At 43.9% G+C, this 18,994-nt stretch overlaps 1 pseudogene; it reads left to right on the top strand.

Annotated features, from left to right (window-relative positions):
- Window positions 1–4,198: 4,198 nt before the first annotated feature.
- On the top strand, window positions 4,199–4,616 carry LOC102735239 (trafficking protein particle complex subunit 2-like; annotated as a pseudogene).
- The last annotated feature ends 14,378 nt before the right edge of the window (window positions 4,617–18,994 follow it).

The following is an 18,994-nucleotide window of genomic DNA, read 5'->3' as shown; positions in this document are numbered from 1 at the left end:
AAAAGGAAGGGCCCAGCATCAAACAGGCTGGCTGGCGAGAAACGGGAGAGAGTCCATTAAGAAACACAAACAGGGGCACCTGGGTGGCTCAGTTGGTTAAGCATCCAACTCTTGCTCTCAGCTCAGGTCTTTTTTTTTTTTTTTTTAAATTTTAGAAAGAGAGAGAGAGAGAGCCCAGGGGAGGGGTGCACAGAGGGAGAGGGAGAGAGAGTCCTAAGCAGACTCCGTGCTAAGCAGGGAGCCCTACACGGAGCTTGATCCCAAGACCCTGAGATCACAACGTGAGCCAAAACCAAGAGTCGCCCACCCAGCTGACTGCGCCACCCAGGTGCCCCTTAGCTCAGGTCTTGATCTCAGGGTCCTGAGTTCAAACCCCGCATTGGGCTCCACGCTGGGTGTGGAGCCTACTTAAAACAAAAAACAAAACAAAAAACCCTAGTAGTAGAATACTAATAGGAGCTCATTGATTTCTTGTGCACTTACAATGTGCTGAGCACACTCTATGTGCTTTGTAATTTATCTCATTTATACCACAAAACAAGCCTCAGAGGTTGTCTACTTGTATCCCCTATTTATATGTGTCAGGAAATCAACCACAAGGAAGGTAGTAAGTCCGGGGGGTGCCAAGATTCAAGTCCAGGTCAAGTGCCCTCCCCCTTAACCGCTGTGCCCTGCAGCTAGCAAAGGATATAGAACTGACACGGGGAAGAGAGAAGTTAGAATTTTCTTTCCCTCATGAATCCTCCCGCCAGGCCTTCAAGTAAGCACCTCAACTCTACAAGCCCTTTTTTTTTGGAAGAGAAGTGAAAAGGGAAGTGTGAGTTTGCTAGGGCTGCCAAAACAAAGCTCCACCCGCTGGGGGTCTTAAACAACAGAAACATATTGTCTCACAGCTCTGGAGGCTGCAAGTCCAAGGTCAAGGTGCGAGCAGGGTTCGTTCCTTCTGCTGGCCGTCAGGGAGAATCAGTTCCGTGTCTCTTGCCTAGCTTCGGGCTCTTTGCCTGCTGTCTTTGGTGGATAGACACACCACCCCGATCTCCGTCTTCTTATTCACAGGTGTTCTGGCAGTGTGCGTGTCTGTGTCCAAATTTCCCCTTTTTATAAGGACACAATCATATTGGGTTGGAGGCCATACTCCAATATGACCTCAGCTTAACTAATTACATCTGCAATGACCCGAATTCCAGATAAGGTTGTATTCTGAGGTAAAGGGGATTAGGACTTCACTATATGAATGGCAGGGTTGGGGGTGGGGGGGCACAATTCAACTCATAACAGGAAACAAACATCCTCCTGGAACTAACTACAAATGCTCCGATCCTAAGGATATTAAAAATACTTCCCTGGGCAGGGCCAACCTGCCACACCATCCCCACTAAGTAAGAAGTTCCACTTTCCTCCAGGACTTGAGAAACCAGCATGTATGATGCAGAATCAACTAGGAAAAAGGAGGAGTGTGGTAAGGGAATTTTTATAATGAGAATTCTCTTTTTTTTCCCTAACACTTAACTTCAACTTTAAAGCCACTCTTTCGGATACATGTACCATCCAATTATAAGGTAGAAATGCAGCAAGGCAGGGGGAAATGGTCTTTTGGTACCTGCCACTAACCAGTGTGTGAACCTCTCCCCTTGGAATAGCATTTGAATAAAAGCTGAGCTCATTTTTGGAGAGCAAGGTTGAATTAGGGAAGATGGATGTGAAGATTTCTCTGAACAAAGGTCTAAGAAGTAAAGTGAAGAGAGCGGATGTTCTGTATCAAACTGCCTGGGAAAGACAGAGTAATCTATTGATTTCGTTATTAGAGATTTCCCACATCCTTCCACCACTCAGCGTGGGCTGGGCCAAATGGAAAAAACCCCAATATCTGAATCCTACAAGAAGTTCCTATGGTGAGGGATGGGAAGAGCAACCCTTCTCTGGGTACTTTTTTTTTTAGACAGCACCCTAATTAATCAGAGAGAGAACAGTGCGGACATTCTTGAGAATGCCAATTCATATGCAATGCAGAATGCAATTTGGTTGAATGTCCATCATACGGGGCAAGATAGAGTCGGGTTCCAGCCTTTACTATAAAGCCCTCTTCTTCCCTTTATTTGGTGCCGACTGGACTCCCGTGATGTGTCAGGCATAGTGAAAACAATGAGTGAGAAAGTCAGATGCACCCGGCAGCTCATTTCAGGGAACCAGCCCTTTTCCTCATGGGTAAGTTTTGATCAGTAATGTGAAAATAGAAAATTGGATTTTCCTAAGGACTTCAGCTCCACAAACATCCACCCAGTCCTCAGCGTGGGGCCAGACAGTGTGTTCAGGGCGAGAAGGCTGGAGAGCAAGACAGGGGGATGGGATCTATGGTGAGTTTGTTGGGACCCCTGCCTTGGAGACACAGAAATAGGGCGGGGAAGACAGACCTGTCAGTGACTGAGACCTGTCAGCTCAGCAGACACCAAGCAAAGAAGGGACTTACTCTGAGGGCCGAGGGAGAGTAGAAAAAAGGCTCAAGGGAGTGAGCTGCACCCTTTAGGCTGGGCCCTGAAGAAAGAGATGCTTTCGGGGCGCCTGGGTGGCTCAGTTGGTTAAACGACTGCCTTCGGCTCAGGTCATGATCCTGGAGTCCCAGGATCGAGTTCCGCATCAGGATCCCTGCTCAGCGGGGAGTCTGCTTCTCCCTCTGACCCTCCCCCTGCTCGTGCTCTCTCTCTCTATCTCATTCTCTCTCTCAAATAAATAAATAAAAAATCTTAAAAAAAAAAAAAAAAAGAAAGAGATGCTTTCTTTGGTAAAGAACTGATGATGAACTACAGGCGAGGTTCAAGGTAGTGTGAGCAAAGGTCCTGGACATGAAAACACCATGCTGGGAAGAAACACATGTGGCGAACGCAGTCCTCCTCAGTGATAGGGCTCGTGTCTCCCAGCACTTTCATCCTCTACTAGGGACCCAAGCATGCAGTTCAGAAGGCGGCCAGGAAACAGCCGGGCTCCAAGAGCCATCAGATGGACTCCGGTGAGCCAGTCATTAGAAATTAAAAAATTGGCATGGGGCAGGGGTGGTGACAAAGAGCATGTCATCTAATGGGGACAGCCCCTGCTCAGCTTGGCATGCTGTAAAATTAGAGCAGCCCAATTCAGGGATTTTTCAGAGAAGCCAGGAAAACACGGAGTGTATGTATATATGCACTCGCACACACATACATGTCTGGATATATACATATGCGCACACATTCGTACCATTATATATTTCTATATTTTAAAAATATTTTTTCTTAATTTTAAATATCCTTACTACGTTGTGCAGGACAAATAAAATGCATCTGTACCTGGGCCAAATTCAGACCCACTGGCCACCTCAGTGCAAGTCGAAAGGACACGGAAGTTTGGAGAGGATGAGTGACTTGCACGAGGCCACGTGGTAGGTGCGGAGGCAGGGGCTCGGCTCCCGGCTGTTGGGGCCCAACACTGAGCTTGTGGCAGGGCGGGCCTGGGAGGGAAATCACTCCGAGGCTGCAGCTGGAAGTGGTGGAGAGAAGTGGAACGGGAGCCCAGGGCACAACGGAGGGACTAGCTCATCATCCCAGCACAGGAGTATCTTCTACGTGATTAGGAAGGTCTACACACACACGTGCACTCACAGGTGAGGAGGGGCAAGAATGAAAATACTAAGACTGGAAAAAGAACAAACCTGGAGTCACCACAACTGCGGATATTAAATTCTAAGGGCCGGGGGGGATGGTGCACCTGGGTGACAGAGTCAGTTGGGCGTCTGATTCTTGGTTTCGGCTCAGGTCATGATCTCACGGGTTGTGAGTTTGAGCCCCATTGCTGGCTCCCCACTCAGCACCAAGTCTGCCGGTCCCTCTTCTTCCGCCCCTCCCCTCCCCCCACTCACACATACTCTGTCTCTCTCTCTAAAATAAATCAATCTTTTTAAAAAGATTCTAAGGGGGTTAGTACTCAATAGTGGTTTCAAATACTAAAATGAAAATTTACTACCAATTTAAGAAAAACACCAACCTGCCCAAAATAAACCTGAAAAGAGAAACTGAATCCTGGACTCTCCAGCCCCTGCCTTCCCTTCTGGCCACAATTTCTTTCCATCAATAATCAGAACAGCCTCCTCCAGGAGCTAAGGTCTGTGGTGGGACCTGACTGGCTGTTTCCGTAGTCGGTGTCTCCCTGCAGGAGCTAGATATTGAGGACGATGTCTGGAAGCTTCTATTTTGTAGTTGCTGGCCACCATGATAATCCAGTTTTTTGAAAGGGAGTTTTTGCCAGCAGGAAAAGCAGAGTCCAAAGATGATCATTGTCATCCGAACCAGTCCGTAGCTCACGCTGCTCTTGACCTCGTAGATGAGAATGCACTTGAAATGCACAACACGCACTTGAAAACAGCGGACAAGTTCAATGAGGGGTTTGTTTCAGCATTTGTTTCTGCAGGTCATGTGAGATTTATTGCGCTTCATGACAGAAGGCAAGAACACGGAATAAAGAACTTCTTTACTGATGTCTATGATTTATACATAAAGTTTGCAATTAATCCATTTTATGAACCCAATTCTCCTATGGGATCAAGCGCATTTAACAGAAAAGTTCAGTTTCTTGGGAAGAACACCTTTTAGGTTGAATGCAGAAAAAAATTGGAAATAAACAATGTCACTACAATGGGGAATTCTCAGGAATGAGTACATTGTAAGTAGCTTGATTAAATAGCCTGGAAAAGTGAAAGAAGGAAGGAAGGAAGGAAGAAAGGAAGGAAGGAAGGAAGGAAGGAAGGAAGGGCAGGAGGGAGAGGGCGGCAGGGAGAGAGGAATGGTATAAAGCCATTAAAGCTGAAGGCACAGCAGGACATACCGTATTGGGTGTGAGTGTGCCAAGGAAAGCTTCGTCCCTGTCCAGACTTTACCATAATTACACACACCCTTCGAGATTTCAGTGGAAATGAAGCTCGGAGGGGTTCTTGGGGAAGACTCACAAAAGCCACAGAGCAAATCTCTTTGGCTCAGACTGGTAAACGTCGGGTGGTAAGGGGCCTGATTCGTGGGAAATAAAAGGGGAAATGAATTAATCCCTGGTATTTGTGAAAAGTGAGGACTAAAAATCTGCAAAATCTCCCAGGGCAACAGTCTGACTTCCCTCTACGGGTCTCTTCCTCTTCTACTGAGTGATTCTCCCCCCAAAGCTGATCTGTATGAAATGCGGAGGCAACACTTCATTCAGAGCAGCTCTGGGGGTGGGGGGGAAGGGAAGAGGTCAGATGGGTGGAAGGAAGGAAGCGTTGGACCCAGATGACAGACAAAAGCAGGGGCGGTTGGCAGCCCCGCGCTCCCATGGTGCTTCCCCACTGAGGCCAGGCACACAGTGTCAAGCTGTCCCCCAAGATCTCAAGGGGGGGTTCCTTCTTTCTGCTTTTGTAAAGACTTTTTTCTACTAGACACCTATTTTTAAAGCTTCCCCCGCCCCCCCTCCATACACTCCATGCTGAAGGCAAAAAGGTCATTCCAGCAACTCTCCAAATACCTTTGTGGTGCACCTGCCTGAGCGGCAGCCTCAGGCACCAGGTGCCCAAGCTTAGCAATACTAAGGCCTAAGAAAGGAATGTGCATGGGATGGGGTGGTGGAGGAGGGCAAAGCCCCGACTCCCCAATGGAGAAGGACAGGAACATCCACAGCCAGGGACCTGGTTCTGCCTGGCGCTTCTGGAATCGACAGCAGACTTCAGCCGCTTGGAGCCATGCGAGGCTCGATTTCACTAACCTCGTATTTCTCCCTTTTCTTTCTGCCTGATGGCTTGTGTGTGTGTGAGAAAGACAGCTCATGAAAGTCCTGTCAGAAACAACAGAGTCCCATACATTTTGTAGCTGAGAAGCATTATAGTTCAGGGTTCCAGCTCTGGGGTCAAACGAATTTGAGTTCTTACCCTGGTTTTGTCATTTCCTACCCTCATGAACTTGGGTGCATCAATGGTCCTCTCCACGCCTCTGTTTTCTCACCTGTAAAATGGGACAACCTAATAGAGTCTGTGTCTGGAAAGAGAAAATGGAGAGTCAGCGAGGCCTGCTCTTTTTTCATAATAAGCCTTATTGAAATACCTGAAATTTTAAACCATGTCCATTTATAATTTTGGTTAAAAGGTAAAAATGATTTTATTTATTTTTTTTAAGATTTTATTTATTTATTTGACAGCGAGAGAGATAGCGAGAGCAGGAACACAAGCAGGAGGAGTGGGAGAGGGAGAAGCAGGCTTCCCACAGAGCAGGGAGTCCGATAAGGGGCTCGATCCCAGGACCCTGGGATCATGACCTGAGCCGAAAGCAGATGCTTAACGACTGAGCCACCCAGGTGCCCACGGTAAAGATGATTTTAAAATATTAAAATACTTCAGGAAATAAAAAGAGAAAGAAAAAAAAAAAAACAACCCTGAAGGCTGGGATAAGACATTTCTTTCTAACCAAGAAAAGAATATACACAGATACATATAAATGAAATGGGTATTTGTATCCCTCAAACATGTATTTCTCAATTATGTTATGATGAAAGTGAGAGTAGGAGATAAAATAGAGTGTTAATATTCACATTTCATTTTCAGCCTGAGGAGCTCATTGGGCATGAGCAGCCTGGGTCTGCTACTTACTGTGTGCTGGTTAGTCATTTCTCTTTTACATCTCTGCTTTTTATTGCATGTATATTTATTTTCTTTATGAAAATCATAATTTCTACACACAGCAAAATATCCATTTTAGTTCTCCCTCAGGTCTCTTAATTCTTTTTTTCTGAATATTAAAAAATATCTTTATCAGAAAAAGTTGATTAGATTTGCTTATTGGATAAAAAAAAATCCATTTTCCAAGTGTAGAATGAATTATAGTATGAAAAGAGTTATTTGTAAAAAATAGAAATATCAAATCTAGATTTGGGTAAAATAGCTTCTACTGCAATTTACTGTGAAGAGAGATTTAAAATATGGAATAACATCACACTAACCGAAAATTTCTCTGGGAAAATATTCTCCCGTTCCGAAAGAATTTTTTTTTTTTAAAAGATTTTATTTATTTATTTGAGAGAGAGAGAATGAGAGACAGAGAGCATGAGAGGGAGGAGGGTCAGAGGGAGAAGCAGACTCCCTGCTGAGCAGGGAGCCTGATGTGGGACTCGATCCCGGGACTCCAGGATCATGACCTGAGCCGAAGGCAGTCGCTTAACCAACTGAGCCACCCAGGCGCCCCGTTCCGAAAGAATTTTGACAAACAGCATTTCAGAGGTAAGTTTGAATCACATTGTAGGTCAAAAACAGTTAAACATCTGCAATTTTGTGTGATTGTATCTAATGAAGGAGGACTCAGGAAAGTGTCATTTTCTTCTTAGTTATAATAAAAATTCTACTCAGATCATACACTTAAAATGGGTGAATTTTATGGCATGTAAATTATGTCTCAGTGTTATGGACTGAGTGTTGGTGTTTGCCCAAAATTCACCAGTTGAACCCCTACCCCCTGAATGTGGGCTTTGGGAGGTAATAAGGGTTAGATGAGCCCATGGGGGCAGCATGTTCATGAATGGGATGAGTGCCCTCAGGAGACAGAAGAGAGACCTTGCTTCCCTCTCCTTTCTGCCCCGGGCGGGTTTGAGAGGGTGGGCATCCACAAGAGAGCCTTCCCCGGAACTCTGACCCTGCCGGCACCCTCATCTCAGGCTTCTAGCCTCCAGAACTGTGAGAAATAAATGTCTGTTGTTTATAAGCCGCCAGTCTATGGTACTTTGTGATAGAATCCCAAACCAACTGAGACATTCAGTAAAGCTGTTCAAAAAAAATCAACTTGAGTCATTCATTCATTATTATTTTCAAAACCCTAATCCGTAATTTATTGGTGGGAGATCTCACCGAGGTTCCACGAAGCTAACTGACTTGTCTGACTCATTCAGAGACAGGGAGCAAACCAGGCCACAATGAAAAGCCCAGACCTTGTCCTTCTTGGCTCAATCCCCTCATTTTATAAGACTTGGAAATAAAAGGGCCCAGCCTATTGCTAGTGTTTGCAGTAATCCAAGACGGGAGGATAATTAAACGAAGGCCACGGAAGTTTGTAGAAAAAGAACCAGAAACTAAAGTCCATGGTCTCAGTTGTTTCTTCCTCCATGGTAAGTTAACCATTACCTGGAAGCCAAACAAGGATCTTTGATACCTCCCTCCTCGACTCCAATACACCTGCATTTCCCCAGCCCACCGCGCTCCGTGTTATCAGAGGACAGACAGCCTCACTGTGGAAGTCCAACTCAACCCAAACAGTCCATGCTGGGGGACTAAAAAAAAAAAAAGAAAGAAAAAGACAACAAAATTTGGGTAGCAACATTCAGAAAGCCTTTTTCCGTGTTTAGCAGCCACAGTTTAATGCTCGAATGCATTTCTGGTAGCAGAGAGGGCCACTAAGCCTACAGGAAAGCCTGGGGGAGGTGCTTCTCAGACTTGAATGTGCACCTGAATCACCCGTGGACCTGAATAAAATGCAGAGTCTTACTAGTCTTAGGTCTGGAGTAAGCTCTGAGATTCTGCATTTCTAACAAGCTCTCAGGAAACGCTGATGCTGCTAGGACTGGGACCACCTTCAAGTAGCAAAGGTCTAGAGCGGCTCTGTTCAGTAGAAATGTCGACTGCTGCAAAAATGCAAGCCACATACGTGACTTTAAATTTTCTGGTAGCTACATTAAAAAAGTAAAAAGAAGTAGATAAAATTAATTTTAACAATATATTTTTATTTAACCCAATAATTCAAAATACCATTTCAATATGTAACTAAGAGGAGAATTTATTTATGAGATGTCCAGCATTCTTTTCTTCGTACTCAGCATTCAAAATTTGGTATGTATTTTGGACTCCCGGCACATCTCAATTCCAACTGGGCAGGTTTCAAGGGCTCGGTAGCCCCGTGTGACCAGTGGCTACCAGGTTAGGACGATACAGCTCCAGGTTCCCCCGCAAGTGGCTCTGGATTGCCTAGATAGGCACACCACAAGCAGCCGACACTGAGGGAGATTATTCTCATTCTACTCTATTCTTTTCTAGTGAGAAGTCCACCAAGGGGTCTTGCAGACTGAGAAATGGAGACTAGAAATGTCTAGTCTTTTGAGGTCTACTTATCAAAAACAGGAAGGGGCACGATTGCAAGAGAGGAAGAAGTGCATTTGCAATAAGGAGCCTTCCCACAGGGAGTGTAGCCAGCACAGTGGGAAGCTGGGGGAGGCCGATTCTGATGAGTGAGAGGCAGGGCAAGCGAGAGGCCCCAGGGTTCCTCAGCTGCTTGCTCGTCCCTGACCCCTCACCATCCATCCTGGACCCTGTGGCCAAACTCACCAACCCCGTGGCTTGCATTTAGTATCATTTAGTATCAAAAATGAAGTCAAAGAGGGAAAGGAAAAAAATATTTAAAGGATAAAGATTAAAAAAGATAAAAATGGAAGGTGAAGTGGGGTGCCTGGGTGGCTCAGTCAGTTGAGCGGCCAACTCTTGGTTTTGGCTCAAGTCATGATCTCAGGGCTGTGAGATTAAGCCCCGTATCAGGCTCTGTGCTCAGTGGGGCGTCTGCTTGAGATTCTCTCTCTCTCTCCCTCTGTCCCTACCCACCCTCACTTCTAGAATAAATGAATAAATCTTTAAATGGAAAGTGAGGTTAGCAGGACATAAAAGAATTCCAAGAAAAAGAAAAACTCTTCTAAACCCTTAACCCCTATTGGATTTCTCACTCTTAGCTCCCAGGCTATGCACAGAAAGATGATTTTTGGAACTGGGTTGTCCTGCCTTCGCCTGGAGACAGGAGGAGCCCTGAAGCCACTGCGTTTAGCCCCATAAACCAGCGCGAGAGGCTCACTCTTGACTCCTCTACAGATTCTGCTTATGGAAGTCACAGAACTGGAGGACTGTTGACTCCCAACTCCCTTCAAAGCAGGAATTATTTCAGAAACCAGGACAGCCAGCCTGTCCTTGAAACTTCCACAAAGGGTTTACTAGCTCAAGAAGACAGTCTTCCATTTTTAAGAAGTCTTTGTTTTTGTTTTGTTGTTGTTTTTTTTTTAAGATTTTATTCATTCATTTATTTGAGAAAGTGAGAGAGAGAGAGAGCACATGAGAGGGGGGAAGGTCAGAGGGAGAAGCAGACTCCCCACCAAGCAGGGAGCCCGATGCGGGACTCGATCACGGGACTCCAGGATCATGACCTGAGCCGAAGGCAGTTCCTTAACCAACTGAGCCACTCAGGCGCCCAGGCGCCCCATTTTTAAGAAGTCTTAAAACGTCGTTTCTATCAAGCTGAAGTTTACCTTCATTTAAAGTTCAACCACTAAAAAAAAAAAAAAAAAATTAATTAATTAAAAAATAAAAAATTTAAAAAAAATAAAGTTAATCCACTAATCCAAGTCCTAGTTCCAGAACTACACAAACCGCTTGTCATCCTTATTCTTTAAATAATTGAAGACAGCTGTTCTGGCTTGCTTGTCCTAGATCTCTTGCTGTTCAAATCTGCCAACACCTTTATATCAATTCAGAACCGATATGTATAGGGTAATTGTCCAGAAAGAGGATTAGTTAAATAAACTGCAGTACATCCACACAATGAATTATTATGCAGCCATTTAAAAACGATAATGGAGATGCAGATTTATCGACACTGGAAGACTTTTACCATATGTTAAATAATTAAAAGGCAGGCTAGAAAACCATATGTATAGTAGAATCCTATTTTTTTTTAATCTGTAAGTATAGTTTTACAGAGAGAAAAGTCTAGGAGAATACACACTAAAATGTCACAGAGGTTATTTATGAATGAAGGCATTACATTTTGCTTAACCACATTTTCTAATTCTTCTATGCGAGCATGTGGCACTTTATAATACCGTTAAATAATGTTTTGTATAGATAAGTATAAATTATAACCAGTCTTCATAGCCTATAGGGAGCAATGACAAATCATTCATTTGTTCCCTCAATGAATGAATACTTACTATGTGTCAGACACTGTTTTAGGTGCAGTTGTAGGTACAAGACAGACCAAAATCCCCGGTCTCTGGAACTTACATTCCAATGAAGGAGACAGACGTTAAGAAATAAATTAGTAAAATACATAGTATATTAGTAGTGACAAGTGGTAAGGAGAAAAAAATCTAGGCAGGGAAAAAGTAGCAAGTGTTGAGGGAGATTGAAATTTTAGGTAAGATTGTCTGGGAAAGTCTCACAAGAAGGTGCCATTTGAGTAAAGACCTGAAGTAGGTACAGGGATGAGCTATATCTAGGTATCTGTGGAAAAAGGGTTCCAAGTCAAAAAGAGATTTATTACAAAGACCCTAAGGCAGGAGCATGGCCCACATTCAAGAAGTACCAGAGAACCCAGCATGGCCAGGGTGGAGGGGGTTGAGGGAGGGTACAAGGTCAAGGTGTTGGCCAGACCAGTAGGGCCTTGCATCAGCCTAAGACGAGCAGCCACACAGGTTTCTGAGCAGAGGACTTACAGGATCCCACAGAGGGTCTAAATAGAATCACTCTGGTTGCTATGTTGAGAATAGACTGAAGTGGGACAAGGACAAAAGCATGGGCAAGTGAAGGCGGTGGCTTGGACCAGTGTAGTAACCAGTGGAGATGGCGAGTCAAATGAACCACTCTTAGTGGCCAGAGTATATTGTGAGAGCAGAGCCCTCAGGATTTGCCCATGAACTAGACGTAGGGGATAAGAGAAAGAGGGGAGTAAGGATGATACCAAGGCATTAGGTGGGAGTAATTGGACAATGAGGAAGACTGTTGGAGGGTCCTATGGGGCAGACAACAGAAGCTCAGTTTTGAATACTGAATTTGAAAACCTCTTGGACAGTCAAATGCAGGTGTCAAAAACACAGGTATATATGTCTGGAAATCAGAAGAAAGGTACTGGATAGAGATGTTAAAAAACAAAATCCAACCGAATAAATCTTAAAGATCTTACTGGCTTTATTCAATGACTCATGAATTGGGCAGCATCCAATCTAGCAGGTAGAAAGGAGCTCCAAGGAGCTGTACAAAATGAAAGATTTTATAGGCATAAGGAGGCAGGAACAAGGAAGTTATACTAGGCAAAACAGTGAATTGGTTATTGGAAAGTTACTTTCCTTATAGGGAAGAGAAGGGACCTAGCAGGCAGATGACCTAACTCGTACTGATCAGGCAACTCCTAATTGGTTTAAGATCCCATTTCTGAGAGAGCCAAAACTGTAATTAAAGTAAATCTCACTTTGGTGATATGGGCTTAGCATAAGCAACTCCATTTGGGGCCTGTTGTCTTGTTTTTTTTACCAGATATAAATCAGGAGCTATCAAATAGATGGAACTTGAAGCCAAGAGACTGGAGAGGTCACCAGATTGTGAGTGTGGAGAGAAGAGCTGCAAGGTCTGAGCCCTGGGGCACCCCGTGTTATAGGAGCAGGGAGAAGAGGAGGATCCAGAGAGAGACAGAAGCACCAAGTGAGGAAAAAAGCCCAAGAGAATCTAGTGTCCTAAATGTAAGTAGAGATAAATGTAAAAAGAGCTGTAAGATGGAGGGCGTGGTCAGCTGTGTCTAGTACTATGCTAGACTAAGTAAAGTAAGGAGCAAGGGCTGATTTAGCAACACAGAGGTGCCAACGACCTTGAAAGGACAGTTCTGTGGCCCGTGGGGGCAGGAATCAGTGGTGAGGGTCTCACAGGAGTAGCTTCGACAGAGAATGGGAGAAGAGAAACTGGAGACTTCAAGGACATATGATTCTTTCAAGATCTGCTCCAAGGGATAGAAGAAAAATGGATTAATAACTAGAGATGAGGAAGCAAGAGAGGCTCTTTGGTTTTTTTTTTTTTCTTTTAAGATGTGAAACATACAGCATGTTTGTGTATAAGTGGAAATGATCCAGTAGATGAGGAAACAATAGGGAAGAGAAGGGTAAGTTACTGGAGCAATGTCTCTGGGTAAATGAAAGGGGATGGATCCAAGCCCAAATGGAGGGGGAGGTCCTTGCTGAGAGCACAGACACATTGTCTACAGTACCAAGAAAGAAGGGGAAGTAAATGGGAACAGAGACATCTACCAGTGAGGAGAAGTGTCACAGGAGAGTGTAGGACTTATCTTTGATTACTTTACTTTTCTTAGTGAAACGGGAAGCAAGGATATCTGCTCAAGGTGAGGATGAAGTATGAGGTGGGATCCAAGGACAGAGGAGAAAGTATGAACTTGGCCTCTTAGGAAAGGGAGAAGAGTAAAGGGAATACTTGTTTGTTAGGCAACATTAAGGGTACGCTTGAATTTAGTGATCATAAATCATGTTTGAGACCTACTATTTATGATTCCATTTTTTTTTCTTGTTAACATCATTTGTTTTATTTATTTTTTTTTTAAATTTTTTTATTCTTATGTTAATCCCCATACATTACATCATTAGTTTTAGATGTAGTGTTCCATGATTCATTGTTTGTGCATAACACCCAGTGCTCCATGCAGAATGTGCCCTCCTCAATACCCATCACCAGGCTAACCCATCCTCCCACCCCTATGATTCCATTTTTAAGAACGACTAGGAATCAATAAATGAAAATATTGACTTTCACTACTAAAATCAGAATATCCTAGACTTTCTGAATTGGAAGCTACTTTAAACTACTATCATTCGACTTCTTTCTTTCATAGAGAAGGAAATAGAAGACCAAGGAAGTTAGGACTTTTGCTAAACAAGGTCCCTAAAGAGGTTAGTGGCAGAACCCATATATTTATTGTGGGGGAGAAAATGAAAACTTGATAGGCGTGTCCCCCAAGTACAGAAAACACACCAATGGCTGGAATGTATAAGGTTCAACTACGTATGAAACTGTCTTATGAGAGATGTACAATAATAGGATGGGTTACCTGAGAAGGAGGAAAGGTGGAAGACATCTTTTAAGTGTAGTGAAGAGTGGTTCCTATATTAAGGAGTTAGTCTAAATTACCCTTCCACTTCTGATATTCTACACTTCAAAAGGAGTCTTCAAGAATACTGTGCAAAGGGGCAGCTGGGTGCCTCAGTCCGTCAAGTGTCTGCCTTCAGCTCAGGTCATGATCCTAGGGTCCTGGGATCGAGCCCTCCGTCGGGCTCCCCACTCAGCGGGGAGTCTACTTCTCCCTCTCCCTCTGCCATTCCCCTCCCACAACTCGTTCGCTCTCTCTCTCTCTACTCTCTCTCTCAAGTAAATAAAATCTTTAAAAAAAAAAAAAGGAATAGGGCACCTGGGTGGCTCAGTTGGTTAAGCGACTGCCTTCGGCTCAGGTCATGATCCTGGAGTCCCGGGATGGAGTCCCACATCGGGCTCCTTGCTCGGCGGGGAGTCTGCTTCTCCCTCTGCCCTTCCCGCCTCTCATACTCTCTCTCTCTAATAAATAAATAAATAAATCTTAAAAAAAAAAAGAATATTGTGCACAGGCTACGAAAAAAAGAATATCAGGGGCAGCGTTGGGACTACTAATAACTAAGGCCCACAGCCCACTTAAAAAGCCTCTTCCCGAGGTGCCTGGGCGGCTCAGTCGAGCATCCAACTTGGTTTCCAATCAGGTCATGTCATGATCTCAGGGTCATGGGATAGAGCCCTGCATCCTGCTCCACGCTCAGTGCGGAGCCTGTTGGAGATTCTCTCCCTCCTTCTCCCCCTGCCCCTCCCCCCACTCGCACACTCTCTAAATAAATACATAAATAAAATCTTTACAAAAAAAAAAATATCCTCCCCTTAATTCTTCAATTACAGCTCTTGAAGTATCAGAACTAACTGAAGTTCCTTCTTCCCCTACCCACACTGTGGCACATGTGCTTTTACAGCACGAAATGTTTACAAGACAAATAGCCGGAGGAAGAGTAGGGAGACCTCAGGAGCTTGGGTAATAAACAGAGCAGATAATTAGTCCTTGAATAATTGATGAACTTGGGCTTTAAGGCTATTACTCCAACAAACATTCTTAATGGCACTAAAACTAACCCAAACATCTTCCCAATGCCAACCAGTGAATGGATTATAAGTTTGCTCCAAAGGAAATACTGTTTAGAAATGATGCATACATTGCTATTCCAACAAATGGGAATTGCCCCAGCAGAGAAGGTGCCTTTAAAATGCAATCCGGAAAAAAACATTCTCCAATCTAGTTTGTGCCACAGCACGTTTGTGCTTTTTAAATTCTTCTACAGCGTATTTGGGAAAGAATTGAGCGACTAAGCAAGGACAGATACAAGGTGTCCACAGAGGTAGCTGCCATGTGTCAAGCAAGGCCAACAGAGGTGGCCAGTAGAGAAAGGAGCAGTCCCGTTAGATTCAGTTTGTTGGTTTATATAGACAGCAAAAGAAAAATGAGCACAGTTGCCAGCACCCCTATGTCCTTTGTCCCGCAAGGCAATACTAAGACAGAAGGGGCCAGAGAACCTACAGCATGGAGGGCTGGACTTTTTTTTGCTGAGGAGCCAGTAACCTAGCCTGCAGCTCAAAAGGTGGGGACAAGACCTCACACCTCCTGCGAAGCCAGGAGGCAGCGAGAAACTCACATGATGCCTTCCTGGGAAGACCAGGAGGCAAGTGGGGAATGACCCTATAGCATCTCTGCACTCGGCTCTCGTGTTCCGGGACAACTGTGAGGCCTACGTGGAGACGTACCCGGGTAGCCGGGGTGTCAGGTGGAGCCATTCCCCTGCACCATCGTGGGTTTAAAGAGTCTCTTGGGAAAGATTAGGAAAGAGAGGGATGCAGACATCAGTAAAAAGAGCCAAAAGGGCTCTGATGAGGAAGCCGGGGCACTGATTAGGCAGCAAGGCAAAGGGCTCACAGCGGCTGGATTGGTTTGATGAGGCGGGATCTGCCTAACGAGCTAAGGGAAAACCCACCGGACACAACGTAACAGGGGAGGCCATAGCATCCCCAGCACGGGGATCCGGAAACACTACTTTAGATCAACAAAACCAAAAGCAGAAGGGTTTAAGCTTTTCAGAACAAGGAATTTTTCAAGGCTAACCAACAAAATAACAAAATTCTTCGAGAATACTATCATATTACGGTACATGAACATGCATTTGAAGAGTTTCCATCAGGGCCTGATGATCCCTAATTACCAGACTCAACAGACTTGGTTAGAATTTGGATCTTCCTAATCTTCAAGACCCTACAAAGCTAGAATCTGGTGGCATAAAGAGGGAGAAGTATGATTTTTTAAAAAGGAATCCAAAACAGTTAGCTCAGCATATCTGTACTTCATAGGAAAGACATTATTTTCAAAACAAAAAATAAAAGTTCTTAGAATTTCAGATTTGGAAGGAATCTTGAAGATTGTATAATCTGAAGATTTTCAGACATTTAAAATTTCTAGCTCCAGAACTCACTGGTCACACAAAAGCCCATGAAAAAAGGAGGGGGAGCCCAGAGCCTGGACTGTCCGTCCCATTCCAGTTTGCTGTCGCACCCCCCACTCTGAGGGGCCTCGAGGACCTCACAGAGCAAAGTTTAGCAACCACTCATCTAGCCGAGTTCCCTGTCTATGGACGGGGACACTGAGGCTGAGTTTATTTTCCCAAGGTTAAACTTCTAGTTTGGAGAAGCTCGGACCCCTGAGCACTCCCTCCACACAGTGCTGTTTGTGTGTTCAGCAAAGAAAGTGGTTTCCGGAGACAGAAATCTACTCCTGGTGAAGAGGCTGTGAAGATTGCTGCAATGACCACAGAGGATTTAGAATAGTACAGAAACTCACTTGATAAAGCAGCAGCAGGGTTTGAGAGGATGGACTCCAATTTTGAAAGAAGTTCTACTGTGAGTAAAATGCTATGAAGCAGCATCACACGCTACAGAGAAATCATGTGTGAAAGACTCCGTCGATGTGGCAAACTTCACTGTTGTCTTATTTTAAGAAATTGCCACAGCCACCCCCAGCTTCAGCAACCACCACCCTGATCAGTCAGCAGCCATGAACATCAAGGCAAGACCCTCTGCCAGCAAAAAGATTACGACTCACTGAAAGCTCAGAAGATGGTTAGCATTGTTTTTTTTTTAGCAATAAAGTATATTTTAATTAAGGTCTGTACATTGTCTTCTTAGACATAAGGCTATTGCACGCTTAATAGATTTCACTATAGTATAAACATAACCTTTATATGCACTGGGAAGCCAAAAAATACATTTGACTCATTTAATTGCAATATTCACTTTATTGCAGTGGTCTGGAACTGAACCGGGAATATCTCCATGGTACGCCTGTATGTGATTTTAATGTTTCATTGTGTTTTCTAGCAAGGTTTTTATTTAGTCTTAGACCCAAAATACTTCCCAAAGGAGAGCATCTCCAATTTGGTAATTTATGTCAACAAGAAAATATGATTAATTAATATAGATCAGATTTACTGCCAACTTTTCAGGAATAAATTTATTTTGTCAAGGAGTCTATTAATTAAACAGAAGTACGATAAGAGAAACAAATGATAATAATACAAATACCAGTCCCAAGTTTCTTACTATTTTCAGAAAGAAATGTTGTAGGTAAGAGCCAGGAATGGAAAAAGATGTTATACTTTATTTATTTATTTATTTATTTATTTATTTATTTATTTATTTATTTAAAGCATGCTCCATGCCTAACATGGAGCTTGAACTCACGACCCTGAGACCAAGAGTTGCATGCTCCGCTGACTGAGCCAGCCAGGCGCCCCGAAGATGTTATACTTTAAATGTCAAAATTCAAATACAGTTTTGGCACTACTACATCAGTATATAAAAATCAAACAAAAAAGATATGATATGCTTTTTAAATGATTACTACTCTGCAGATATTTTTTAAAAGATTTTATTTATTCATTTGAGAGAGAGTATGTGTAAGTGAGAGAGAGAGAGAAAGCATGGGGGTAGGGGCAGAGGAATAGGGAGAAGCCGACTCCCCTCTTAGCAGGGAGCCCAATGCTGGGCTTGATCCCAGGACCCTGGGATGACCTGAGCCAAAGAACACAGACGCTTAACCAATTGAGTCACCCAGGCACCGGACTCTGCACATATTTTGAGGGAGATAGGACATGGATAAGTGAAATGCTGACAATCTAGCATATGCTGCGACAAATTACTGTTAGAACGAGATCACCAATTTTAAATATAAAGATATATTTGAAGGTTCCTTGTTTTCCCCCTACCCAAAGAAATCAGACATATTATTTAGCTTCCATGGGCATCGTAATGAGCAACAACTTATTGAGCAAAGAGACGGTCTACACAGGGGTGTAGGTGTGCACAGAAGTGTGTGCAGAGAATTTGGCTGGAAGAGGGGCTGTGGAGGGAAATACATTTGCTATTGATGATCCCACAACAAAATTTGGTTCAAGCACGTAATAAAAAATATTATGAGGAGCCTTGAAAATCAACCCATGTTGGGACCTTCCAATGCGGGATGGCAGGAGATTGAAGGAGGTTCAGATCTGAAATCATAAATTAGTCCTGGCCAATTGTGGAGTGTCCTGGGAAGATCAGTCTGGCAGGGTGTATGTAAAGGGCTGATGGGAGGGAGGAGAAGATACCAGCTAGGAAACTACTATGCTAGTTTAGTCACCAAGTGATGGAAAGCTGGGAGACACTGAGAGAAATCAAGATGACTGGAGATTCTAGTGTGGGTAACTTGGAGTCTTTATGTTTGCTGAATGACTAAGTGAACGAATGAACAGGGCAAAAATTCAAGGTGAGAACTGGCTTAATAGGGAAAGATGAGGGGCACCTGGGTGGCTCAGTCAGTTGAGCGTCTGCCTTCGGCTCAGATCATGATCTGAGTCCTGAGTCCCACAGCATTATCTACAATAGTCAAATTATAGGAACAGCCCAAGTGTCCATCGACTGATGAGTGGATAAAGAAGATGTGGTATATATATATAAATGGAATATCACTCAGCCATAAAAAAGAATGAAATCTTTCCATTTGCAAGAACATGGATGGAGCTAGAGAGTTATTATGCTAAGTGAAATAAGTCAGTCAGAGAAAGACAAACA

Source organism: Leptonychotes weddellii, chromosome 3 (assembly GCF_054177405.1).
Source record: "Leptonychotes weddellii isolate Sample4059 chromosome 3, ASM5417740v2, whole genome shotgun sequence".
In the NCBI taxonomy this organism is placed as follows: domain Eukaryota; kingdom Metazoa; phylum Chordata; class Mammalia; order Carnivora; family Phocidae; genus Leptonychotes; species Leptonychotes weddellii.
Note: the sequence above shows the minus strand (reverse complement) of the source record. Positions and strands in the feature narration are given on the sequence as shown.